This window comes from Oncorhynchus mykiss, chromosome 7 (genome assembly GCF_013265735.2).
Source record: "Oncorhynchus mykiss isolate Arlee chromosome 7, USDA_OmykA_1.1, whole genome shotgun sequence".
Lineage (NCBI taxonomy): Eukaryota > Metazoa > Chordata > Actinopteri > Salmoniformes > Salmonidae > Oncorhynchus > Oncorhynchus mykiss.
Genome location: NC_048571.1, coordinates 25,260,028 through 25,287,921, shown reverse-complemented (window position 1 = coordinate 25,287,921; position 27,894 = coordinate 25,260,028). Strand labels below are relative to the sequence as shown.

The window sequence follows — 27,894 nt, the reverse complement described above, 5'->3', positions numbered from 1 at the left end:
GGTGTGTCAACTTTTGACTGTTAATGCATGTATATGAGTGTTTCTTGGCTAAATAGAGCCTGTGGTTCAAAGACAAACACAGAATTGAGAGTATGACTGGGTTTCTCCGCTCTTAGCTTCAGACAGACATTCACACTGTTAAGTTAATGACCCTTCAATGAACGTAGAGTTCATTGCTCCTCTTTGTAAAGAGGAGCAGAGTGCAAGGCCTCTCACGGGATGCCATATGTACCCAGGTTGCCAATGCCTGCTAAAATATCAGAACAAACATTTGTTGGGTGGGCATTTTTTACTCTGTTTTCCCAGCCCCACTAGAGGTTTCTTATTGATGAGCTCTTTCTTCTTGCGAGGAGGCACAGGCTCTGCTGGAACGCGGTAAGATTGCTAGCGAAATGAGGCCTCTGTGTTGTTGGGAGACAGAGCAGTAACCTTTCTATAGGCAGTGCCAGCAGCATACCACCCTGCATCCCACTGCTGGCTTGCTTCTAAAGCTAAGCAGGGTTTGTCCTGGTCAGTCCCTAGATGGGAGACCAGATGCTGCTGGCAGTGGTGTTGGAGGGCCCGTAGCAGGCACGCTTTCCTCAGGTCTAAAAAAAAAAAAATATCCCAATGCCCCTGGGTAGTGATTGGGGACATTGCCCTGTGTAGGTTGCCGTCTTTTGGATGGGATGTTAAACGGGTGTCCTGACTCTCTGTAGTCACTAAAGATCCCATGGCACTTATAGATCCCATGGCACTTATGTAGGGGTGTTAACCCCGGTGTCCTGGCTAAATTCTCAAGCTGTCCCTCATACCATCACGGTCACCTAATCATCCCCAGCTTACAATTGGCTCATTCGTCCCCCTCCTCTCCCCTGTAACTATTCCCCAGGTCGTTGCTGTAAATGAGAATGCGTTCTCAGTTAACTTACCTGGTAAAATAAAGACCTATCACCAAAGTAAATTTACCAACAGAACATGGGTGTATTCATTAGTGCAGAATGTTTTGCAATGAAAAACAAAAACAATAATTTATTGGACACATTCTGGTAGGTCCCTCTCCATTTGGGCCTGTATGCTTTAGTTTGGTCCTTGGTGAATACACCCCAGTTGTGGGCCAGATGATGATGACAACCAACTATCCAGTAGGTGGTTTCATAGTTTCCTAGTGAACACTGTTTACATTTACAAAGGACAGCAAGTAGCAGGAGTTGTGGTTTCACTTTTGGCATGACAGCGATTTCACTGTCATGCCAAAAGAAAAGAGGGAAAATAATGGAAGGAATTGCATAAGTGAGGTGTTGTGCATATCACAGCAAAGACGTATCCATTCGAAAGTTGAGCCCTACTTCCCGTTCACGTTTGGAGTTCTGAAAGTAGCTCCACCTTGCCTTTCAATAGGCTAGATTGAATTTGTGTAATTATTGCTTATGCCTATCCAGTCCTCACATATCTCAAGTGTCTAGGGCAGTGTTACTCACTGTTCTTTGTAAGGGGGCAACTTTGTCAGAGGGCTGCACATATCTTTAATTTTTTGTACTTTTTCTTCAAATATTACCGATTGAGAGCAATGGAACACACGCAATTGTTTTGATGTACATCACAAATATATATATACACACACACACACACACACATATAAGACCTATATCTTATTTATTCGTTTTTTTATTTAACCTTTAACTAGGCAAGTCAGTTTGGAACAAATTCTTATTTACAATGGCAGCCTAGGAACAGTGGGTTAACTGCCTTGTTCAGTGGCAGAATGACAGAGTTTTACCTTGTCAGCTCGGGGATTTGATATAGCAACCTTTCGGGTTACTGGCCCAACTCTCTAACCACTAGGCTACCTGCCGCCCCATTACCTTCATTTACTAAGGTTTAGTTCAGTAGCTGGATGAGTGAAAATATGCCTTCTGCTCCTTGACCGAATTAATTCAAAAGGTATAGTCTTTTGCTATCCTTGTGAGGCAATCCAGGTGTGCATTGGTCAGTCTGTTTCTCTGTTTTTTGTTTCACAATGTTCATTGTTGAGTCCCTTCTCCTTCCCTCGCATGTTTGGGGCGCCGTCAGTGAGCCAAGGTGCCAGATTTGATCAGTCAATATTATCAGCAAAAAAATTTTAACAAGGGCTTTCAGAATATCCTCTCGTGTTTGTCCCTGAAGGGGCAGTAAACAAAGAAGTTCCTCTCTGATCGACCTGTTTTGAGGGAAAAGGACCCAAACACATAATTGGGGCAATGTCAGTCACATCAGCGCTTTCGTCAAGCGCAATACCTAAAACACGGCGACGGATATGTCAGTAATCAGTTGCTTGCTGATGTCTTCTATGTGTCTTGTTATGGTTGAGTCTGAGAGTTGCAGTCCCTTAATTTTCTTTAAAATAGCTTCCTTGTTTGTGAAATCGGCATACAATATTTTGGCTATCTCCGTGTCTGTGAAGGCCTTCTTGTTTCTCGCCTTCTTGTTGCCTCTGTCGTTTTCTCTGCAACAGTGCTAGATCTGTCCATTTGTTGTTCTTTGAGCAGTCCTTTGATTTGCACTATTTTGTTGTTCCTGAGGTTGCTTTGTGGCGGATATGTTTTGTCAAAGTGGGCACGGTGTGACTGGAAATTTGCTCGTTTAAAATGATTGACTGCCTTCTGGAAAATAAGACCGTGAGCTAGTCCCATTATGCAGTACAAAAATACTTGTCTGTCCATTTTCTCTTGGAACTTTCTGTGTTCTTCTTGAATCGACCGTATCCTTCTCTTAGCCACCGGAGCTACGTTAGCTAGCTGCGTTTCCCCGCCGCCATCCTCCTGATTTTTATTTTTTCCTGGTTCCCCGGGGGTTGTTCGTTCACAGCTGTCACGTTGTTCTCCAGCTCTTTCCCCCTCATTTTCATTGTCAATAGATTTCCGTTTCTTTTTTTTGGTACACAATAAATCGATCCATGTCTACCAGACTGCAAAATTAACTATGGGTCAGTCGCTGTAAGAACGCAACTGCACAAGCATTTGAGCAAACGTTCTATTTCGGCCTTTCTGTTCAACAGCTGCGCTGTACTGCCACCTATCTGCCGTCCAGGGAACAATAGATGTATTCAATGAAATGATTCAGGCCTGCATTAAACACATTGAATTGAAATTGTATCATTGTTATGTGTTATGAATGGAAAATAGGATAGTCACTGTGCGCTGCAAATGAAGGGTACCACTGGTCTAGGGGTAGTGGCTGATTGACTTGAGATGGTGGCTTGATTGTCAGGATCTTCAGCCAGTCTCACCAATAGATGTTGTGTGGTTTTGTTTCTGAAGAATTGAATGAAGGATCGCATTGCAACTTGCAGCGGTGTGGCCACATTTATTTTGAATGGCCAAAGCACTGTGTGTTAGCTGTGTTCTTTGGGGCTGATGTAGCCTGGGTTGTGTTCATTAGTTCAAAACGTTGTGCAACAAATGTAAATGCACTTATTTGAAAAATCCAGGTAGTCCATTCCCGTTTTACTCCATTCCCATTAAATTTAGTACCTACTGAACACAACACAGGCTTTGTGCACGTAAACAGCACAGTCATGGTTTGTTTTCCATTGATTCGAGGGGGGGGGGACCATCTGCCAGGAGGAGCTAGTTAGTGTCCCAAATGGCACCCTATTCCCCATGTAGTGCACTACCTTTGACCAGGACCAATAGTGCTTTGATCAAAAGTAATTAAATATATGGGGAATAGGGTACCATTTGGGATGCCAGCCAGGTGTTATTTTAGTTCCCTTTTCTTTTTCTTTTTTTATTTTTAAGGGCAGACGTAAGGGAGTTCAGTGTTCCACTGTTTCCTGAGGCCAGGGAGGGAGAAGAGTGGGAGGTAAAATGAGACTGCATGTCTGAGAGAACTGCAGACCACAACAAAATCCACACAGTTTACAGCATGGTTTTCCAATTCGCTACTTTTGTTTAAAAAAAACATGTTATTTTCCTTGTCTGCTCCCATATTTATCTCACCCTCTTCCATTTCATGTCCCAGTGAAAGTAGTTTTTAGTGGTATAAAGGTACCACCTGTTTAATTTTTATTTTTAATTTTTAATCCCACCTACCCCTTTTCAAATATACAAAAATAATGGAAAGGCCTCTGTGTACAAGGTGCTATACAGTAGGGACAAGGAAGCCACATATAACTAACTCCCTCTTGCCTTTTCATATCCCCAGTGTTCCAGTGAAAGTAGTGAAGCTGCTGATCAGATGACAAAAGCAGTCCCAGCATGGTTAATGATCCCTAGGGACAGGGACGGAGGAGGGGAGGGGGTAAAGGCTGTTTCCTTAGGGGTGGAGTGGGGTGTTGCACGTGTAGAAGGCCCAATGCCCTGCCACCCACCACAGGTCCTTGGGCACAAAAGGTAGCCGACGAGCTAAACCACAAAGAGCAGCAATGGCATTGAGATGACGGGTGTAGGTTTAACCAGGATCTGTTACACCCAGAGGGGGTGTAGGGTGGCGGGGGCACTTCAAAGATACTCATAACTTACTGATAAAGAGCTAGAGGGGGGGGGGCAGGGAAACCTCTGATGGTGCCTGCTGATAAAGGAGGTATCCCTGCTGCAAGTGCCTTGGGCAGGGTTCTGGGTTTGGGAGAGGGCGTGGTAGGAGCCTGAGAAGGGCAGCTGGCGCCATGGTGCCCGACCGAGTGCCACCCTCATATACCAACCAGGGCCCACCCTGCCATTTCTAGGCGTGAGTTTCCCCTATTATAGTCTGTCCTGGTCCTGTCCTCTGTCTCCATAGGTCCCTTAGTGTTCATAGAGCATTTTCTTGACCTTTGACGACAGCTGCAACTGCCATTTTGGAACAAAGGCAGCCAGCCAGCCAGCCACCTGCCTGCCTGCCCCGGGTCGTCTCCTATGGACCAAGATGGAGAAGGAGATTTTCACTGACCGATTGTTCACAGAAATGTACAAAATCCAAATCTAGATGACTCCGTGAAATGAACAAGAAAGTCAATGTATTTTTTTCATTTGCATCATGTTATTTGATTGATACAGTAAAGTCACATGTGCGTCGTTTGATTTCCTTGCAATAAGAAATGAACAGGGGTTCTTATCTGAGTGTTTTAAATGGATCACGAGCACACATCTGTGGGTCCATGTCTAGATCATGTTTTCAGACTGTTAGATGGCTGGCGTTCAGACTCTGTTCTGTTTGATTGGAACGGGCAGAAAGAGGGCACCCTTGCCTGTGTTGAGGGGAATACATCTGGGTCCTCATTTAACAGGAGATTTCAGGTGATGCTATGCAGGCCTCATAGGAGCGATGAACAAAGTGATGCAAAGTCTAGAAGCAGTTAGAAGCATGAGCACCATGGTGGCAGGTTAAGGCTTCTGCATGCTTCGGTTCAGCTGGTCCAATGTTTTATGAGCTGAAATAAAGGATCCCAGATATTTTCCATATGCACAAAAAGCTTATTTCTCAACTTTTGTGCACAAATTTGTTTACATCCCTGTTAGTGAGCATTTCTCCTTTGCCAAGATAATCCTGACAGGTGTGGCATATCACGAAACTGATTGTGCTGGGGACAATAAAAGGCCACAAAAATGTGATGTTTTGTCACACAACACAATGTCACAGATGTCTCATGGTTTGAGGGAGCGTGCAATTGGCATTCTGACTGCAGGAATGTCCACCAGAGTGTTTGCCAGATAATTAAATGTTAATTTCTCTACCATAAAGCCCCCTTCAACCTCGTTTTAGAGAATTTGTCCAACCGGCCTCACAACTGCAGACCACGTGTAACCAGCCCAGGACCTCAGCATCCGGCTTCTGATGAAATTGTGGGTTTGCACAAACTATGAATTTCTGCAGAAACCGTCTCGGGAAACTCATCTGTGTGCTCGCCGTCCTCACCAGGGTCTTGACCTGACTGCAGTTCGGCGTCGTAACGGACATCAGTGTGCAAAGGCTCACCTTCAATGGCCACTGGCATGCTGGAGAAGTGTGCTTTCCACAGATTTCAACTGTACTGTGCCGATGGCAGACTGTGTGGGCGAGCAGTTCGCTGATGTCAACGTTGTGAACTGAGTGCTCCGTGGTGGGGTTATGGTATGGGCAGGTATAAGCTATGGACGATGAACACTATTGCATTTTATCGTTGGCAATTGTAATGCACAGAGATACTGTGAAGAGATCCTGAGGCCCGTTGTCGTGCCATTCATCCGCAGCCATCGCCTCGTGTTTCAGCATGATAATGCACTGCCTCGTGTCGCAAGGATCTGTACACAATTCCTGGAAGCTGAAAATGTACCAGTTCTTCCATGGCCTGCATTCTCAGCAGACATGTCACCCATCGAGCATGTTTGGGATGCTCTGGACCGACGTGTACGACAGCGGGTTTCATTTCCCGCCAACATCCAGCAACTTTGCACAGACATTGAAGAGGAGTGGGACAATGTTCCACAGGCCACAATCAGCCTGATCAACTATGAAGGAGACTTTGAGCTGCATGAGGCAAAATGTGGTCACACCAGATACTGACTGGTTTTCTGATCCACACCCCTACTTTCTGTATTTTATTTGTAAGTTATCTGTGATCAACCGATTCATATCTGTATTCCCAGTCATGTGAAATCCATAGATTAGGGCCTAATTTATTTCAAATAACTGATTATGAACTGTAACTCTGTAAAATCTTTGAAATGATTGCATTTATATTTTTGTTCAGTGTAAGAACACAAACCGGTCATTAATTTAGACGTTTTTGCGGGAGAGATCTTAGTCGCTCAATTTTACGTCTAACTAAGATGTTTGGTGCAGTATTTCTCAACAGAAGAAAATGTGCTTGAAAACGAGTCGTCTCATTGAATGACAACAGAACACTTAGTTGAAGAATCCCTACTGTTGACCAACGACCAACGAGGGGGAGTAGACTTCGTCTCTGAACTTCAGCTTGCCTCAAGCAAAAAATGTGTGTACAACCACCCGAAAAAACCCTTACCCAAGACCAAAATGTCGTCATCATATATGAACAAACTGCTTCGGATAGGAAGCATGCAGACGCCTTTAGCCTGTGTCCTCAAAGCCTCTGTTAGCTACAGGCAGATGCACTCTGCCCGCTCCTGCTGTGGTCCAGTCAGTGTTGGCATTAGTGTCATGTGACAGGATGTTGTGGAAATTTGACCGGAACCATTTAATTATTGGACGAGTTCAGGTTTTCTTTGCAAAACGTTTTGCTACGGTTTGCACTAACGAGTACGATCCAGGTCTGAAGTACAGAATGGCTGCATTCCAAAACTGTAAAGGTCTCTCCTATGGCCCATCTCTTTTACCTCACTGATTCTTCAAGGCACGGTAGCTCAAGAAGCAATGAAGCTGAGTAATGAAGTCCGAGTAAGCATTATGGCTGCTTTCCCACCATAGCATAGGCCTAATAACCTAAAGGTTGCGCTCTTCCGTATTGCTTTCACCTAACCAGTACGGGGAACGAATGACAAAGTTCTATTTTTAGCCTAGCCAGTGTTCTATTGATTTCCATTGGCAGTTATGTGAAATGGCGTGGATGTAGTTTTTGATGGCCTTAGATTGTGCTCTGCCTGGAACCACTGATTTGGTCCATTGGGTCTAGTTGAAGTGTTCGAGCCCAGCCTGTGCTGGATTCTCCGATCTGGTTGTGTCCCAAATGAGCTCTATGGGGCCGGTGAAAAAGTAATGCACTATGTAGGGAATAGGGTGCCATTTGGGATGCAGAATGTCCTGTTTCCCTCCAGTGAAAAGTTCTGTTCTGAGTGACCTCACATGACCTCTGTGATGTTTTCTTCGTTGCCACGGAAACGGGCTGTCTCCCATCAACCAGGTGGGATTGACATCATTATCCTTCCCATCCTGTGTGCTCGTTGCTCTCCCCTCCCAAAGTTCAGCTGGTTCTCATGGAACACTGACAGCAGCACTGACGTGCGTCTTTATGTGTGGGGTGGTAGAGAGAAGCCAAGATTTGACGTGAGAAGGAGAGGGAGACGAGGAGAAAGAACATGCACAGGGTGTGTGTGACTGTGTTGTGTTGATATGGAGTGGTAGAGAGAAGCCAGGTTTTGACGTGAGAGGGAGACGAGGAGAAAGAACATGCACAGGGTGTGTGTGTTGTGTTGATATGGAGTGGTAGAGAGAAGCCAGGATTTGACATGAGAAGGAGAGGGAGACGAGGAGAAACAACATGCACAGGGTGTGTGTGTTGTGTTGATATGGAGTGGTAGAGAGAAGCCAGGATTTGACATGAGAAGGAGAGGGAGACGAGGAGAAACAACATGCACAGGGTGTGTGTGTTGTGTTGATATGGAGTGGTAGAGAGAAGCCAGGTTTTGCGTTTGACTGTGTGCGCGGACTCTGTGAACTCTCGTATCAGGTCATTGGTGGTGCAGATTAAGCTAGCTCTTCCACTCACCCCTCTGCGGAAGTCCTCCGCTATTTTTCCTACCCATAGCTGTGTTTGCTCTGTTCCCCCTGAGTGTTCTCTCGGTCACATTCCTTTTAAATCCTCAGGGAACTGTTTTTGTACTGTGGACACATGCATTTTTGTCGACGTGTGTTTGTGTTTCAAGGAAAAATGAGAGCGCAATTGTCTTTCTTTGGGACCCTTTGCTCTATTCTATTGGTGTTTCGCGTGTGTGATTATGCGGAGTATGTATGGGCGACTCTCTCTCTTACCATAGCACCTAGACATTAGCAATATGGGTGATCTCCAGTGAAGGTACACTTTAACAAAACGTTTTGCAACGGAAATTGAACAGAATGGAAATTTCCGTTAAAAAAAATTTTTTCACCAGATTCACAGCAGCAGCTCCACACTACTTGCCTTAGAACCAGAACTCATACTGGTTGTAAGGGTGTGGATGGTATGTGGGTGGTTAGTGATCATTTTATTGGATTCCTCATTACTCAGTCTTACTCATTGTTGGGAAGAATGATGGTCCAAATCGGATGTTAGGTACTCGTATTTATTTTTGGATTAAATTAATCCTATACGTTTTTAAAATGGCCACTTTTTTGGGGTGCAATCAATCAGCTTAATTTCTCCGATCAAATTATATTTAAACAAAATAATGTTTCAGGAATGATCTCATCCGTTTCCAACTACAGAAACGAGTTCAGAATCTTAGATGGTGGGTGACAAAATCCTCTCGTCTGTTCAAAGATTTAGTTTTGTCCACTGATTCTCTTATAGTATAGCCTGTATATTATGAGCTGAGACTGGGCTCGGACAGTATAGAATAGAAAACCTGCATTATCCATTAAAGATATACAACTTGCCTTCACGTTCTTTGCTTTCCAGGCCCAGGTAAATATGACCTATTTTAAAAGATGCATTACACACATTACTCTCTTCACATCTGTTGTAGAAAAGCTTTCACTTCCCAGATATTGCAAAGGTGCATACGGATGGGAGTGGTTTTTATTTTATTAGGATCCCCGTTTATTAGGATCCCCGTTTATTAGGATCCCCATTTCTTAGGATCCCCGACAGCTAGTCCAGCTGGGGTCCGACACGAAAACGACATAACAGACAAAAGACTTCACAATTGACATGCATTTCAAATCATGAACATGTGTTGTGCGTTTGCATCTGTCAGTTACACATACATGTCAGTAAATACACACCACAAGTGGATCACGTGGGGTAGAGGCCTTGTGCCGTGAGGTGTTGCTTTATTCGTAAAAAAACAAAAAAAAAACAGGTTTGCTGTGCTACTTGCGCTAAATGAGAAGGATGGGAGTTCCATGGAATCATGGCTCTGTATAATACTGTAAGTTTCCTTGGATTTTTTCTGGACCTGTGAGACGAGTAAAAAAGGGAGAAAATGCGGCTTTGTCCCAATATTCCACCCCTTCAGCCATAGTGTGCACTTGCACACTCCCCGTCATTGGGTTGGTGTACGCATTGGCCGGAGGGAGTTTCCACCGTTTGTTAAATCCATGACGGGAAGTGTACTAGTGCACAGTTTAGGAAAAGGGTTGTCGAATCGGGATGTAGCCAGCATCTCCCTGTCACACTGCCCATTTTACAGCGAGCCAAGGGCGGCGGGTCGACGCACATCATCGAGCCCCTAGTGAGGTTATTGGCTAACCTTTCCTCAACCTTCAGCTGCCAAGCTGCCAACACAATCGTTACAAGACTGAAGGCAGTGGTTGGGGAAACTGGGTCATTTCCAGTAGGGCGCACCGTCGCAAAACGTTTTAAAGCATTTTGAAAAGGAGAAGGAAAATGAGCGTTTCCTAGTGGACATGTCCAAATGGTCCCTCCCTGTTTCAATCTGTTTTCTTCAGTTTGGTGCCTAATGAAAATTACCCTAGTGATCGGATGGAGAGCAGAGCGAAATAAATGAATGAAAGAGACGACTGTGCTGCTCTTAGTGTCAATGATGTCATCCGGAAATGCGTGCTTGGAAACACTGAGCTCATTCTCGTCATTTTTCCTCTTCGTTTGACCAGTTTCCCACAGTCAACATCTGGAGCACTTGGCTGTGTAGCAGTTTCACTTTGTAATGCTTTGCTGCTTTAACACCTGTGTTCATTAGGGGAACTCTGTGCAAATAGCTTTTCAACCTGAAAACGAGGGTTTCTTATTGAACAAGTCTTGTTTTCTCACATTTATGGCCGTGGAATACTACTGTAGTCCTAACTTCAGACGGAGTTGTACTGGCCAACGTCTGTTGTGTTAAATGTTATGCAGCCGTGTGCTGTTCCCTTGCAGAAAACATGTCCCCGGGGCTTTGAATATAGGTGGACCAGGCCAATAATATAATTGGAGAAGTTTGCAACTGCTTTGGCTAGCCTACTGTAGATATCTCACTTCAACTTATGCACCTGTCTACCCCCCCACCCCATAAAATAGATGGTGACTCGTATCAAACTGACACCTGCAGCTTTGGTCACTCATACTGGAGGCACGTGTGAGTGTTTTACCACTCTCACGCAGTCCGCCCGCGTTAGTTTCTATGACCTATTGGCACGTTTGCGTATGAACACCAGCTCATGTTAAGTGTGTGTATGTGAGTTTCTCTCCGACTCCTAACTCCCTGACTGACCCACTGGGCTAATCTTCTTGGCTGGGGCCCGGTTTGTTGTGTCGTGAACCTGATTACACACTGCCGTGCCAAATGTAGTAGAGCGGCCTGGTTCCAGATCAGCTGCCGAGCTTGGCATCCCTATTGGTTATATGAGCCATCAGAGGGCTACTCGCATGTCCAGGGTCAGCCAACATGAACCTGTTGCAACAAAAGTGAAGTTTACAGCGAGGGAGAGGGTCAAGGCCCATATTCATGAATCTTCTAAGTAGGGGTGCTGACCTTGGATCAGTTTAGCCTTTTCTGTCATAATGAATGGTGGACGGGGAGGGCTTGACGCTTGCACTCCTAGTCTGACGGGTCTTTCACACCAAATTGTTTTGGTGCAGGTTTTCTGAACTCTGAGTTTACCCAGAGTTGAAGAGGAGTGGGACAACATTCCACTGGCCGCAATCAACAGCCTGATCAACTCTATGTGAATGAGATGTCGCGCTGCATGAGGCAAATAGTGGTCACATTTTTGAAACTGGTGCATGATAATGGTCCGTTCGAAATCAAAACAATTTCACACATATATTATTTAGTATATGTAAAGACAAGATTATATCAAAAATATTCACAAGCGATGGGCAAATATTTTCACCCATCAGACTGATGCCCAGCATAAGAAACATACTTTTATTTTTTTGTGTGACTTTTTCTAATCATAGTAGCACACCTCATGTAACCAGGCCATAGGCCTGTATATTGTAATAAGGTTAGTATCACAACTAAAGTGGACAAAAAAAACCCATATATTTTAAAACGAAGCACATCAATCCGCTTTACAAGGGGTATGGAGCCTAACGGGCATATATATATATATATATATATACATCTCTCGAAGCAGTGCGTGAGTTTCAGGCGTGGGGAAGATAATTTTCATCATACAAATTGGTATATTTGGTAGATTTGCAGTGGTCTGATACTCCTTCCATTTCAATATTATCGCTTGCACAGTGCTCCTTGGGATGTTTAAAGCTTGGGAAATCTTTTTGTATCCAAATCCGGCTTTAAACTTCTTCACAACAGTATCTCGGACCTGCCTGGTGTGTTCCTTGTTCTTCATGATGCTCTCTGCGCTTTTAACGGACCTCTGAGACTATCACAGTGCAGGTGCATTTATACGGAGACTTGATTACACACAGGTGGATTGTATTTATTATCATTAGTCATTTAGGTCAACATTGGATCATTCAGAGATCCTCACTGAACTTCTGGAGAGAGTTTGCTGCACTGAAAGTAAAGGGGCTGAATAATTTTGCACGCCCAATTTTTCAGTTTTTGATTTGTTAAAAAAGTTTGAAATATCCAATAAATGTCGTTCCACTTCATGATTGTGTCCCACTTGTTGGTGATTCTTCACAAAAAAATACAGTTTTATATCTTTATGTTTGAAGTCTGAAATGTGGCAAAAGGTCGCAAAGTTCAAGGGGGCCGAATACTTTCGCAAGGCACTGTAAATAGCTCTAAATTAAGCCCATAGGAGTACTTGTTTCTTTAACTGCTCAACACAGAATAGCCACATGTGCGTACTCACTCAAATCGTTTGGAGAAAATATCCTTTCTATTTTATTCAGCTATGTTCAATTGTATTCTTCATAGTATAAAATAATGCCATGGAATTCTAACCAAATCTTGTCTGCTAAAGGAACTAGTGTAGCCCACAGCCATTTGGCATAGCCACATTAAGACCTAACATAAGGACCACTTATGCTACTCTGTTCTTCTGAAATAGAATACATTTTCTTCATATCATGTTTCTTTAGACCTGTCTAAAATAAATAATGGATATATTCTGAAGGTGTAAGCCAAATTACATGGAGTTAATAGCCTTTTTAAAATGTAGATGTTCCAAAGGCCTGCATCAGTGTGGGCTGTGTGTGGAAGCCAGACGCTAAATGTGTTTATGTTAATTAGGGTCAATTACAAAGAGACCGACAGTTATTTGCCGGACGGCGAAACTTCATGACTGCCAGCGTCTGGACTGTAACTCAGTAAAATCTTTGCAATTGTCGCATGTTGCGTTTTTATTGTGCCGGGCGTATTTATCCTGTCTTGATTGAAAAGGTCACATTTTGCAATCTTCCAAGATAAATGTGATCTCTGACGAGAGACGGGCTCTCCTCCAGCTTGCGTTAAGCGGTACAGTTGTCCGTTCACAATCCGGGGCAAGACTCTGTAATGAAATACGGCACGATGTAGACGGAGCATTAGTTATAGAATGCATGAGGCAGTGTGACGGATGTCCTAACTACTGTGTATGCAATGTGATCTGTGTGGCTGAGGTCACCGGTTTGGATGTGTCGCACTCATGCTCACATGCACACGCGCTCCCAAATGTTTTTGCCTCAAATCAAAGTTTATTTGTCATGTTTGCCGAACACAACAGGTGTAGGTAGACCTTACAGTGAAATGCTTACTTACAGGCTCTAACCAATAGTGCGAAAAAGGTGTTAGGTGAACAATAGGTAAGTAAAGAAGTAAAAACAACAGTAAAAAGACAGGCTATATACAGTAGCGACGCTATAAAAGTAGCGAGGCTACCGGTTAGTCAGGCTGATTGAGGTAGTATGTACACGTAGCAATGATTAAAGTGACTATGCATATATGATGAACAGAGAGTAGCAGCAGCGTAAAAAGAGGGGTTGGGGAGGGGGCACACAATGCAAATAGTCCAGGTAGGCCATTTGATGGCCCATTCAGGAGGCTTATGGCTTGGGGGTGCGTTAGTTGTGGATAATGTCCATTACTGTACACAGTCTGTTTTTATCTCTGTTTCCTCACTGTAGCAATACTCGTTTTTATTATCCTCTGACATCACCTCTGCCAAGTGCCCTCTTTCCCACTTCCTGCTCAGACAGGAAATGTGGGATTAGGCCAGAGCAGGAAGTATGGGTGGGAGAAGGACACCTGTATCCTAGGGAGATTTGAATATACAGTACAGGAAGCAGTGTTTCCTCTACATTTTGTTGTTTTTTTCTGCAGAGCGCGGAAGCCTACACCAACACTCGTCTCAATAGAAACCAACAGAGACAAAAGGTGCAGCCTTATTGGCTGTAGGGGATCATTACTGGTAGTGTGATATCTTTTTCATTCGTTTTTAAACCCTCTCCCAAATTAGAGGACTTGATTCTCTAACCTTGGCTTTGGCCCTTGAAACGCAACTCCTGCACTTAGAATCCACCCAGTGTAAGAGATTGACAGTGAAGGTCCTGCTGTTGTGGATCCTGGGAGAAATGTCCACCCCCCCCCCCCCCCCCCCCCCCCCCTCCTATGCACACATCCTCCCTCTCTCGCACCTGGGGTAATGATGTCACACTTGTTTACTTCCTGTGTGCTGAGAGAGAAGTGGCGCCCACTTTGGGCATCACTGCTGCTACAGCAGCACATACAGCTGTTCAAACCCACATGTCACCTCCATTACAATGTCTGTGTTGACTGACAGGCATAATTGCTGGGCAGATATCATGCAGGGAAGGCTTGATCACTCACTGTAAGTCAAGCTGAGTGGTAATATTAGAAACAGATGGTGTGTGTGTCAGTCAGACACACACACACACACACACACACACCATGAAAGAACTCCCCGTGTTTTGAGTAGAGCCACATACTTTGTGTGGACAGTCTGTCTGCATAGTTCTACAAAGGGACAGCTGTGGCCAACTGGGATAACGAAGGCTGGAGTGTGTGTGTGTACTCGGAGGCAAACAAACACCAACTGTGTGGCCATGTTCACCACACAACGAGTCAGCATTTTTCACACCAGAGATATAGAGATATATAGTACCAGTGAAAAGTTTGGACAAACCTACAAATTCAAGGGTGTTTCTTTATTACTATTTCCTACATTGTAGAATAATAGTGAAGACATCAAACTTATGAAATAACACATATGGAATCATGTAGTAACCAAAAAAAGTGTTAAACAAATCAAAATATATTTGAGATTCTTCAAAGTAGCCACCCTTTGCCTTGACAGCTTTGCACACTCTTGGCATTCTCTCAACCAGCTTCACCTGGAATGCTTTTCCAACAGTCTTGAATGAGTTCCCACATAGGCTGAGTACTTGTTGTCTGTTTTTCCTTCACTCTGCGGTCCAACTCATCCCAAACCATTTCAATTGGGTTGAGGTCGGGATATTGTGGAAGCCAGGTCATCTGATGCAGCACTTCATCATTCTCCTTCTTGGTAAAATAGCCCTTACACAGCCGGGAGGTGTGTTGGGTCATTGTCCTGTTGAAATACAAATGGCAGTCCCACTAAGCGCGAACCAGATGGGATGGCGTATCTCTGCAGAATGCTGTGGTAGCTATGTTGGTTAAGTGTGCCTTGATTTCTAAATATATCAGACTGTGTCACCAGCAAAGCACCATCACGCCTCCACGCTTCACGGTGGGAACCACACATGCAGAGATCATCCGTTCACCTACTCTGCGTTTCACAAAGACACAGCGGTTGGAACCAAAAATCTCAAATTTGGACTCCTCAGCATTTATTTAGGCTGCAATCTGAGGTGCAGTTACCTCTAATGAACTTATCTTCTGCAGCAGAGGTAACTCTGGGTCTTCCTTTCCTGTGGCGGTCCTCATGAGAGCCACTTTCATCATAGCGCTTGATGGGTATTGCGACTGCACTTGAAGAAACTTTAGAAGTTCTTGACATTTTCCACATCGACTGACCTTCATGTCTTGAAGTAATGGACTGTCATTTCTGTTTTGGTTATTTGCCATAATATGGACTTGGTCTTCTACCAAATAGGGCTATCTTCTGTATACCACCCCTACCTTGTCACAACACAACTGATTGGCTAAAACGCATTAGGAAGGAAATTCCACAAATTAACTTTCAACAAGGCACACCTGTTAATAGAAATGCATTCCATGTGACTACCTCATTAAAGCTGGTTGAGAGAATGCCAAGCGTGTGCAAAAATTGTCATGAAGGCAAAGAGTGGCTACAAATATATTTTGATTCACTATTATACTGGAATGTAGAGAATAGTAAAAAGAAACGTTGAATGAGTAGGTGTGTCCCAACTTTTCACTGGTACGGTTTATATTTTTTGGGGCACTTTACTGAACAGATAGAGGAAGACTGTGGGGAAAGATTGTGTCAAAGGGCAGAAGGCTAAATTCAAACCTATCCCAACACTGTAGACGTGTGCCAGAGGTTGACCAGCCGGGCCACGAGTCAGCTTTTTTTTTTTTTACGTGAGCCTAATCTTCCATCCTATATGGTTGATTTGAATCATGTTTAACATGAGAGTCAGCGTTCTTTCTGGACATGAGACATACTCGGTTGTGATTTGTCTGAATCGGCATATGGGACTAGCCTGGTGATTTGGTGAATCGTAACGCGAGTCGGGATTTTGATTTAGCTTTGGTCTGTGACTCGACCTGTGGAAGTGCGTTGCTCCTCATTTTACGTGCGTACGTTTGTCACAAGCTACTTGCGTTAGCTTCTTAGCTTGATTCAATTTGCTCAGCCCAGTGTGTCTAAGAGTTCTCCACACCCAGGCTCTGAAACCACTCCCTGTGACGGTGAGATTGATCTCGCTCTGTCTGTGTACAGCGACGCAGTCCATGTGATTTCCCTACAGCGCTATGAGAACAAGCATCATCAATCCATAGGTCCCATTTGGCCCTTGCTGAGCTGAATTTCAGCCATCTTCTTTTTGTCTCCACTTTAAAACAAAAAAATAGATGGCGAATCAAATCTGATTATTATTTTCTTCTTCTCCTATTCTCTCCTCTCCAGGACATAAAAGCTCGGTCCTGACTGTTGCGTTGGCTTCATTTGACCTCCTTTGACCTGAGTGGGACGAAGGGAGAGACACACCAGAGGTAAGAGACACTTTTAACCCCTTCCTTCCTTCAGTCTGCTGTTTTAGTCAGTTACCTGCCACCACTACATAGCTAGGTGGTCGTAGATGTTAGTTGATGGCGATAGGATTTGGCAAGACGGCACAAACCAATCTGGAACGACCAGGCTAGCCAGTACATGGGAGCCAACCTGACCCCTGTAGACCCCTGTAGTTGTATAACAATATGGACATTTTTAGAAGATGGAACCCACTACCCTGGTGTTGCCAGCACCATGCTCTAACTCAGTGAGCTGTTGAACCGGTCATGGATGTACCATGACTCTTCTGACAGAATCTCCACAGTGAAAGAGAGGCTCTTGCTCATTGAAATAGAATGACTAGAATGGCCATTCCTATTCAAAATGTTGTGCTATTAGGCCTCCCGGGTGGCTCAGTGATCTAAGGCTGTGCCACCAGAGACTCTGGGTTCGAGCCCAGGCTCTGTCGCAGCCAGGCCGCGACCGGGAGGTCCGTGGGGCGACGCACCAATTGGCCTAGCGTCGTCCGGGTGAGGGAGGGTTTGGCGGGTAGGGATATCCTTGTCTCATCGCGCACTAGCGACTCCTGTGGCGGGCCGGGCGCAGTGCCCGCTAACCAAGGTTGCCAGGTGCACGGTGTTTCCTCCGACACATTGGTGCGGCTGGCTTCCGGGTTGGATGCGCGCTGTGTTAAGAAGCAGTGCGGCTTGGTTGGGTTGTTTTTCAGGGGGACGCATGGCTCTTGACCTTCGTCTCTCCCGAGCGATGAGACAAGATAGTAACTACTAACAATTGGATACCATGAAAAATGGGGGAAAATTAAAACAAATACAATGATGTTATTCTATTTCAATGCTCTTGCTCTGTGCCTGTTTTTTCTTCTTCTTCTGTAAGTTGAAGAGGAGACGCAGGAAAGACAGAGGACAGACAGGGGAGGGAGTTCGGGGGAGAGAAAGGGGCTGCGTGTCCCTGATGTCACCCCATTCCCGACATAGCCCTGGTCAAAATGTAGTGCACTGTGTTGGGAATCGGGTGACATTTGGGACATAGTCTATGTGTGGCTGCCTGAGGGGTGTAGGGAACAAGTCCCCCCCCCTCCGCACCGGCCTGTTCCCGGGAAGTGGAGGAGTAGCGTTGAAGTGATTTTTGTCACGCGTCCTCTGAGAGTCTGTGTCCTGCGCCGAATCAGGTGTCTTCGCGCTGGACTAGACCAAAACCGTGCACCCCTCTGGGTCCCCAAGAACCGAGACATATCAGAGGAGGTAGGAAAGCGGTGTGGCTCAGCGGTAGTGCTGCAGTCTACCAAGCACATGTTGTCCAGGAGCAACGTGGAATCCTACCCCAAACACTTTCTTCCTTCTACAACCTTTAGCCTACATCTACATTCCTAACTAAATAAAGAGACGAATACAGCAGTGAGGAGGGGGGGGGGGGGGAATAGTAGGTTGGAAACCGTGACAAATCGGGGTTGAGGGGGGCAGGCTAGTCATGTGCCATGTCAGTGTATTTCGAGACTTCTACTCATTTCTTGAGGATGAGATGCTTTCACTGTGGGAATGAGGGTCGACTCGCAGAGCGTCTCACACACACACACACACGCGCAAGCAGCCATCTGAAGTGGACCTTTTTATAGTAAACCAAACCTACATTACCAGCCCCACTCTGCCCTGTCACTGTGTGTGTGTGTGTGTGTGTGTGCTTCAGTGCATGTGACCGCACACACTCAATCTACACAGCAGCTGTTTTGTTTGGGAAGAAGCACTTGTGATCGTTGTGTGTTTTGGTCTAGGCCGGTTAATTAGTTGGCGTGTGTCTTGGTGTTTATAAGTGGGACGGTGGCCTGTAATTTACACCAACCAACCCATACTCCAGCTTCCTCTAAGGGTATATAGGAGGCAGGGTGAAGTTGCATCTAGATGCTTATCTTGGGTCAGTTTTGCATTTCCCCCACTAATGGATAAGGTTAGGATTGGGGAGGGGAAGGTGATCCTAGATCTGTACCTACGGGGAAAAAAACTCTTAACTAGGGGAGGTTTGGGGTGAAGTGTGTCACTATAGACCATGTACTACTGACTGGCAGGATGCTATTGTTGCTACGGTCTCCATGGAGATGTGTGTGTGTGTGTGTGTGTGACTGACTGTGTGTGTGTCTGCGTCTGTCCTTTAAAAGCTAACCATCCCCTTTGGTGGTGAGGGAATCTGACTCTTGAAGATAGAGAGTCAGCCCTCGGGAGATGAAAATGAACTAGCGGGGAACAGTATAGTTGTTTGCGTGTGTATACGGGTACGTCCCAAATTCCCTGTGAATGTTGTGTGGGGGGGGGGGGGGGGGGAGATGTTGCACACCCTTCAGGGGCAGGCTGGCATTCCTGAATATTATGCCAGAGAATGGTCGGAAGGCCGGAGGTGACACGGCGGACGTGAAGGTGGCACGGCTGACAGACAGACATACTACCGATAGTTGCTAGAGTCAGGAGGCCTAACAAAACAAGACTGTGTGTTTGGTGTGTGGACGTGCCCGTGGATGTGTGCGCAATGTGCCAGTTACCAGTAACCAATTCCCAGCCAGCTGTCAGAGGTCAAGAGGTCAGAGGCTGGCTGGAGCAGCTGGCAGGAGCTGGGGCTGCTGGGATGAATGGTGACATTCCCAGCTGTTCTGGGGTCTGTGCTGTGGTGCCAGTCTGTGCTGTCTGTCGGCCTATAGGGAGACGGTGAGGTGTGGATTGGACAGCACTATACCCACTGTGCTCTATGTTCCCTAACAGGTGTGTGTGTGTTACGCACTACGGACACACCACGGTTAGACGCTGACCCTGAAATACTAGGATAGCTAGTTAAAGAGAGACCGACCTAGTACGAATATAAACGTACAGCATCGTTCTTATTGAGCCGATATGCTAGCTGCCAAGCCAGTGTTACTCTGCAAGGAGATTTGAGGACTTTTAACACATTAGTGGGTTATTTCTGTGCTGGGTGACTGCACTTCCATTGTGTGTGTGTGTGTGTGTGTGTGTGTGTGATTGTGTTTTTTTTTTTTTTACCCTCGTGAATAGTCTCTTTCTCTGTCTAATTGGCTTGACGATGATTGCCCCGATATGAAAATCAAACCCAGCAGTGATATTTGCCAGCGATGAACTGATGGTTGTTGCGAGCCTGGAAACGATATGTTACTCATTACCCGAGGATATTAGTGATAAACATTCTGATATCAGAACGTTTATGGTTGCAGAGCTACTGGTTATCACCATACGTAAATGCCTATTTGTTCCTGCGTCATACTTTTCCGTTGAAGTTAGCTTTTTCCAAGGACCATGCCCAACAGAAATGAATGCTATCATATGCCATTTAGCAGAGCTATGTAATGGCTGTGGCACAGCGTTTACTGTAAACCATCAAATCAAAGGGTGCGGCTGCGTAGCCTAGTGGTTAGAGCGTTGGACTAGTAACTGAAGGTTGCAAGTTCGAATCCCCGAGCTGACAAGGTTCAAATCTGTCGTTCTGCCCCTGAACAAGGTAGTTAACCCACTGTTCCTAGGCCGTCATTGTAAATAATATTTTTTTTCTTAGCTGACTTGCCTAGTTAAATAAAGGTAACATTTAAAAAAAAATCGATCAAGATCACAAGATGGATCAAATCAAATGTTATTGGTCGCATGCACATGGTTAGCAGATGTTAATGCGAGTGTATCAAAATGCTTGTGCTTCTAGATCCCACCCTGCAGTAATATCTAACAAGTAATCTAACAATTTCACAACAACTACCTGGTACACACAAGTGTAAAGGAATGATTAAGAATATGTACATATAAATATATGGATGAGCGATGGCCGAACGGCATAAGCAAGTTGCAGTAGATGGTATAGAGTACAGTATATACTGTATATGAGATGAGTAATGTAGGGTATGTAAACATTATATAAAGTGACATTGTTTAAAGTGACTAGTGATACATTTATTACATCCAATTTTTAATTATTAAAGTGGCTAGAGAGATGAGTCAGTATGTTGGCAGAAGCCACCCAGTGTTAGTGATGTCTGTTTAACAGTCTGATGGCCTTGAGATAGAAGCTATTTTTCAGTCTCTCGGTCCCAGCTTTGATGCACCTGTACTGACCTCACCTTCTGGATGATAGCGGGGTGAACCGGCAGTGGCTCAGGTGGTTGTTGTCCTTGATGATTTTTTGGGGCCTTCCTGTGACATCGGGTGGTGTAGGTGTCCTGGAGGGCAGGTAGTTTGCCCCCGGTGATGCGTTGTGCAGACCTCTCTACCCTCTGGAGAGCCTTACGGTTGTGGGCGGAGCAGTTGCCGTACCAGGCGGTGATACAGCCCGACAGGATGCTCTCGATTATGCATCTGTGTTGTATGTGTCGAACTGCTTTGCTTTATCTTGGCCAGGTCGCAGTTGCAAAATGAGAACTTATTCTCAACTGGCCTACCTGGTTAAATAAATAAATTGACTCTATAAATGTTTATTATTCATGTGTAAACATGTCTAAAAACATAATTACACGTTGACATTATTGGGTGTTTTGTAAAGATTAGTGACACACTCTTTCATTGAATCCATTTTTAAATTCGGGCTGTAACGCAGCAAAATGTGGGAAAGGTCCAGGGGTGTGAATACTTTCTGAAGGCACTGTATTTGCATAGTTACGTGGCTGCTATGGGGGTAGGGCTGTTGGTAGGGCTGTTGCTGTTGCTATGGAGCAACCTGCTGACTGCTGCCAACACCAGCTGACTTCTAGCTGCTGCTGCCTCTGGGTGTGGGAACGTATCATCTGGTCAGCTCCTTTCTCCTTTTCTCTGTCGTTCGTTCTTTTCCCGTCGCCCCCTGTCTTTGTCTTGCTCTCTCTCTCTCTCTCTCTCTCTTTCTCTCCTCTTTTTCTCTGTTTTCTCTCTCTCTCCCCCCTCCTGTTTTTAATTGTCCATGTATGCCAGAGTCACTCTGTGTGATCTTCTACTCGCTCTGCTCTCCTCTTTTCCTTCGCTGCCTGCTGGCTGTCAGTCGTGCTTGACCGGTGCCGTTTTGTCAGTCTGGCCCTCCCCCCTACTCATATCCTAATGGTCTATTCCCTCCCCCAATCATCTCTCCGTCTCTGTCCTCCTCTCTCTCCCACTTCCCCCGTCCTTCCCATTATCTGCCTATTGTAGGAAGTGTTTTTGTTCTAACTTTCTTTTTAAAGGAACAAAAAGTGGCAAAATGTCTCTGGATTGGATCTCTGTTTCGTTGTATGCATTGTGTTGATTTTAAATTTAGGCTGTATGTCATTTGTGCGTTTTTTTTCCCCATTGAGGATGTCACCAAGTGATGTTGATGTATTGTTTGGTGTTAAATCAGGGCATGGTCATGTTCGTTAGGCACTAAACCTTTGGGTACCATCAGAACATGTTTACAGTGTGCCCTAATGAACACAACCTTGGCCTGGAGTAAGTTCCTCTCGATTTACTCTCCCGAACACAAAGGGTCCAGGGCCTGTATATTTATAAAGCGTCTCAGACTAGGAGTTCTGATCTAGGATCAGGTCCTCCCTGTCCATGTAATCTTAGTCATTATCATCTAAAAAGGGAACAACTGATCCTAGATCAGCACTCCTACTCCAAGAGGCTTTTTGAATACGGGGCCTCCTCACCCGAATGTACTTTAGACTGTTGCAGTGGCCTTGTCGGTGGATCTCCTTCAGAGCCCGTGTGGAGACGATGTTCTCCTTTTTGCACGCTGTGCGGGGTTGTAGCCTGCTAGGCCATATACAGTAGTCTTACAGTGTTGAACTGATGACGTTCTCAGCCCACGTTTTAATGATCTCTTTGCCCCACCCTCACTGTGCCAATGGCCCCTTCCATTGACTGACTGAGCATGGTGGATGAGGCCTGTTTGCCTAGAGGGGATAGCGAGGGGTGAAATGAAATGAGCGCTGCCATGTGCTCTGAAATAGCCACCATTCATCCATCCACACTCACCTGCCTGCTTTGTCGCACAGGCAGTCAAAGCACTTGAGAGCAGTAATACCAACTGTGTTTGGCCCACTCGTATAACCCCACCCCCGTCCTACCATTTGGAAGAGTCCGGCCACACCCTTATCCATGTTCCAGAACTGGACCCAAGGCCAGGGTTGACTCCTCCACAGGAACAGTGGGGGTATTGTGACATGGGGGGGGGGTGGGGTCGATAGCTGTTGAAGCAGACTTTCTAAATTTAGTCAGTGTTAAATGTTATAGACTAGATTAATGTATTCATGGTAAGGAAAAACAAACCACTGTCATCTATAGCAGCCTTTAGTTTGAGACGCACACTTCCCAGGGGACAATTAAGCGGTGCTGGGAATATGGGACCCACTCTGTAATGTGCCATTAACACACACACACACACACACACACACACACACACTGGAGTGCTATTCTTAACCCAGCAGGCCTCCCTAAATGTTTTATTTGTTCTTGGTGTTCATTTTTGGTCCACCCCCCTCGAGAGACTACAGTTGAGAGCCCTACCAAACGCACAGGAACGCCCCTCTCCTTTTCACCTACTTCTACAGGATGGCATAGTGGGGTTAAAGGTGAAAATGCAGCATTTGACCTCTTAATGTAAGACAACTTAATTCTAGACGGTTACTCATCCTGTATGGCTTCGTTGGCGGAGCACAACACTTTCAACGCCAGGATTGTGGGTTTGATTCCGGGGGAATGTTTACACGCAGGACTAAGTCTTTTTGGATAAAAGCGTCTTCGAATTGGCATTTATTGCTATTAACTTCCCCCTGTTGCTGATTTTCATGAAATGTTACCATTGTAATAAGAGTAGTTTTCTCCTTTTGGAGAATTCATCGTGATGTTGAGGCGTTTTTGGACTTGAAAAGGGCTCTCGTCGACATTTGGGGTGCGGATGGAGTTTTAAGTTTGAGAGACGGGGGAAATGAGTTGCGGAGTGAGACGCGGGTATTATGGGTTGTTGTGTGTCTGGCTGGCTGTCATGTTTTTCTACGGAGGAAGCCGTTGAGACGACAAGTCACTGCTGCCTCTGTTTTATTAGCCCCTCAGTCCTCCACACACACACACACACACACACACACGCACAAGGGTGGTGTGTGTGAGAGCATTGTGTGGGTGGGTGGGGTACGACGCCAAAATTAGACTGCACCCACACCCATTTTTAGAAGTTTGGTTTATGGAAACATCTATTCAGACATTACTCATGATGGCACAATGGTGTTTTCATACAGCTTACGTCATAGTCGCTGACTCTACTGCTTCCTCTTTTTGAACCACAAAAGGGTTATCAATTCTCTGTGTTGGAGAGGGTGAAGGTACTATAGAAACACACTTGCATTCCCGCTTACCATGGTCTTTGTCCAGTGGGCACGAAACGTCAGAGAACGTTCCAAAACTAAGCGATGCAGTATCTGAACTTGTTCAGTAAGAAACGAGCGCTCCTCTTCCGTTGCAAAAACGTTCTGCTCCGGTAAGCTCTGATGAACAGGACCCAGGACAAGGCTAAGAACAAACCAAATAAACAATGTTCTGGTTCCCGACTCGTACGCAAAGTGAGTTCACGAGGAGACTGCAGAGTACCGCCTAGTCTCCTCTATGATGTAATGGGCAATTCCACAGTAACAAAATGATGACGCAAACGGCACAAAACGTCATTCTGTTACCAAACTTTGCGTCTGTTCTGTTCTTCAAGTAAATGTGGTTTTTTTTGTGACGTTCTCTGTGGAAATTGGAACTCTGCCGTCTCTCCACTTTAATTCACGTTCAGTGCATACATTTTTAAAGTGGGAAAATCTGAGTTTCATTATCGTTCTGTTAAGCGTGGAATTGTCCTAATGCCTCCCTCCCTCCCTCCCTCCCTCCCTCCCAGTCTCTTCCTAATTTTCTCTCTCGTTTCCCTCCCTATTTATCTCTCCCTCATGCTCACTCCCTCCCTCCCTCCCTCCCTCCCTCCCTCCCTCCCTCCCTCCCTCCCTCCCTCCCTCCCTCCCTCCCTCCCAGTCTCTTCCTAATTTTCTCTCTCGTTTCCCTCCCTATTTATCTCTCCCTCATGCTCACTCCTTCCCTCCTCTCTCTGCCGAACTCTCCTTACATTCTTTCGCCCTCCCTACGCTCTGCTCTATCAATCCTCACCTCTCCTTGCACCCTGTCTCTCGCCATCCGTTTGGGAAGGGGGATAACTAGTCAGTTGCACAACTGAACGCATTCAACAGAAATGTCTTCTGCATTGAACCCTCTGAATCAGATTGTTGCGGGGAGGACTGCCTTAATCAACGTCCACGGCACCCGGGGAGCAGTTGTTGTTGTTGTTGGGGGTTAACTGCCTTGCTCAAGGGCAGAACGACAGATTTGAACCACCTCAGACATTCAAACCAGCGACTTTTGGGTTACTGGCCCAGCGCTCTTAACCGCTCGGCTACCTGCCACTTATCTCTCTCCGTGCCTCCCCCAACCAAACAGCCTGTTTAAACACTGTTCAACTTGTTCTACTAGGCTACGTAACTTTGGCCTGCATTTATCTCTGTCATTACGAAATATGTAGTTTTTCTAATTCACATTTTATACGGCTTGTGGGGGGGTGTGTGGTTCTATACAGATGCATTGGCTACAGGTTAGGGTTCTACACCTGACTTGACTGTCAGTGAGCATCCCGTGTATGACGTTTGACGCTGACTCTTGACCCCCCCCCCCCCCCCGTAGGCAAATATCATATCCCGTTCCCTTCTCTATATGAAACGCTCTTCGCCTTTGCCCACCTTGAGCACTCGAGAGTACATTGACAGCTTGTTCTGTTCTCTATTCCCAGTCTCATGGTTAAGCATTGGGAGTCAGCCATTGCCTTTAATTTAGAGTGCTTTTCCAGAACAGTCCCCCTTTCTCTTTCCTCTCTCTGCCCCCCTTTCTCTTTCCTCTCTCTGCCCCCCTTTCTCTTTCCTCCACTCTGTCCCTCTTTTCTCTCCCTCGGAGGCACAGGCCGACCCAAACTGGTGGCCTAGTGTGGGGCAGACGTACGTGTGTGTTTCCTGTGTACCCCTCCCACTGTGGCAGAGGCTTAACACCACAACAGCCCCAGTGGGGCGACCTCTGAACCCTGAGGTGGCCCCAGTGGTGATGGGAGACTGTCATGCTCAGGCTTCTCATAGACACACTGGCCTGGAGAGAGAGTGATGGAGAGAAAGAGGGAGAAGGAGAGACAGAGGGAGAAGGAGAGACGGGATGGAGAAGGAGAGAGAGAGAGGGAGGGAGGGAGAAGAGGGAGGGAGGGAGAAGGCGGGAGGGAGAGGGAGGGAGAAGGAGAGGGAGGGAGAAGGAGAGGGAGGGAGAAGGAGAGGGAGGGAGAAGGAGGGAGGAGGGAGAGGGAGGGAGAGGGAGGGAGAAGGAGAGGGAGGGAGGGGGGGAGAAGGAGAAAGGGAGAGACGGAGAGAAGGAGGGAGATAGGGAGAGACGGAGAGAGAGGGAGAGACGGGGAGAGAGAGGGAGGGAGAGAGAGGGAGATTCGGGGAGCAAAAGAGGGAGATTTGGGGAGCGAAGGAGAGAAAGGGAGGAGAAAGAGGGAGGAGAGAGAGGGGTGGAGGGAGAGAAAGAGGGAGATTCGGGGAGCGAAAGAGGGAGACTGGGGGAGAGACGGGGGGGAGAAGGAGAGAAAGAGGGAGAAGGAGAGACGGAGAGAAAGAGGGAGAAGGAGAGACAGGGAGAGAGGGGGGAGAAGGAGAGAGAGGGAGGGAGAAGGAGAGGGAGGGAGAGAGAGGGAGATTCGGGGAGCAAAAGAGGGAGATTCGGGGAGCGAAGGAGAGAAAGGGAGGAGAAAGAGAGAGAGGTAGAGAGGGAGAAGGAGAGAGAGGGAGGGAGAGAAAGAGGGAGATTCGGGGAGCGAAAGAGGGAGATTCGGGGAGCGAAAGAGGGAGACTGAGGGAGAAGGAGAGACAGAGAAGGAGAGACTGAGAGAAAGAGGGAGAAGGAGAGACAGGGAGAGAGGGGGGAGAAGGAGAGAGAGGGAGAAGGAGAGGGAGGGAGAGAGAGGGAGCTTCGAGGAGCAAAAGAGGGAGATTCGGGGAGCGAAAGAGGAAGGAGAGACGGAGAGAAAGGGGGAGGAGAGAGGGGGGGAGAGAGGGAGAAGGAGAGACGGGGAGAGAGGGAGGGAGGGAGATTCGGGGAGCGAAAGAGGGAGATTCGGGGAGCGAAATAGGGAGATTCGGGGAGAGACTGGGGGGGAGAGGGAGAGGGAGGGAGAGACAGGGAGAGAGGGAGAAGGAGAGACGGGGAGAAGGAGAGGGAGGGAGAAGGAGATTCGGGGAGTGAAAGAGGGAGATGCGGGGAGAGGGAGACGCGGGAGAGAGAGACGCAGGGAGAGGGAGAGTGGAGAGAAAGGGAGAAGCGGGGAGAGAGAGAGGGACACGCGGGGGGGGGGGGGGCGCGGGGTGAGAGGGACACGGGGTGGAGAGAGGGAGAGAAAGGGACATGAGAGAGAGTGAGAGAGAGACACGGGGAGAGAGAGACTGGGGAGAGAGAGACGGGGGGAGAGAAAGAGGGAGAGAGAGGGAGACGCAGGGAGAGAAAGAGGGAGACGCAGGGAGAGAAAGAGGGAGACGCAGGGAGAGAAAGAGGGAGACGCAGGGAGAGAAAGAGGGAGACGCAGGGAGAGAAAGAGGGAGACGCATGGAGAGGAAGAGGGAGACGCATGGAGAGGAAGAGGGAGACGCATGGAGAGGAAGAGGGAGACGCAGGGAGAGGAAGAGGGAGACGCAGGGAGAGGAAGAGGGAGACGCAGGGAGAGAAAGAGGGAGACGCAGGGAGAGAAAGAGGGAGACGCAGGGAGAGAAAGAGGGAGACGCAGGGAGAGAAAGAGGGAGACGCAGGGAGAGAAAGAGAGAAAGGGAGACACGGGGGGAGAGGGAGACACGGGGGGAGAGGGAGACACGGGGGAGAGAAAGAGGGACACACAGGGAGAGAAAGAGGGAGACACAGGGAGAGAAAGAGGGAGACGCAGGGAGAGAGAGGGAGACGCGGGGAGGGGAAAAAGTGT

The 27,894-nt window shown here is 46.6% G+C and overlaps 1 protein-coding gene across 6 annotated transcripts in view; it reads left to right on the top strand.

Annotated features, from left to right (window-relative positions):
* LOC110527565 (ras-associated and pleckstrin homology domains-containing protein 1) overlaps positions 1-27,894 on the top strand; it is a 75,626-nt gene that overhangs the window by 2,923 nt on the left and 44,809 nt on the right. For 5 of the 6 annotated variants that reach the window (XM_036983049.1, XM_036983055.1, XM_036983054.1 and 2 more), the window contains exon 2: positions 16,801-16,886. The exons of the other annotated variant lie outside the window; for it this stretch is intronic. The gene's annotated coding sequence lies outside the window, so the exon portion shown is untranslated. The remainder of the gene's footprint in view (positions 1-16,800; positions 16,887-27,894) is intronic. 6 annotated transcript variants of the gene reach the window in all.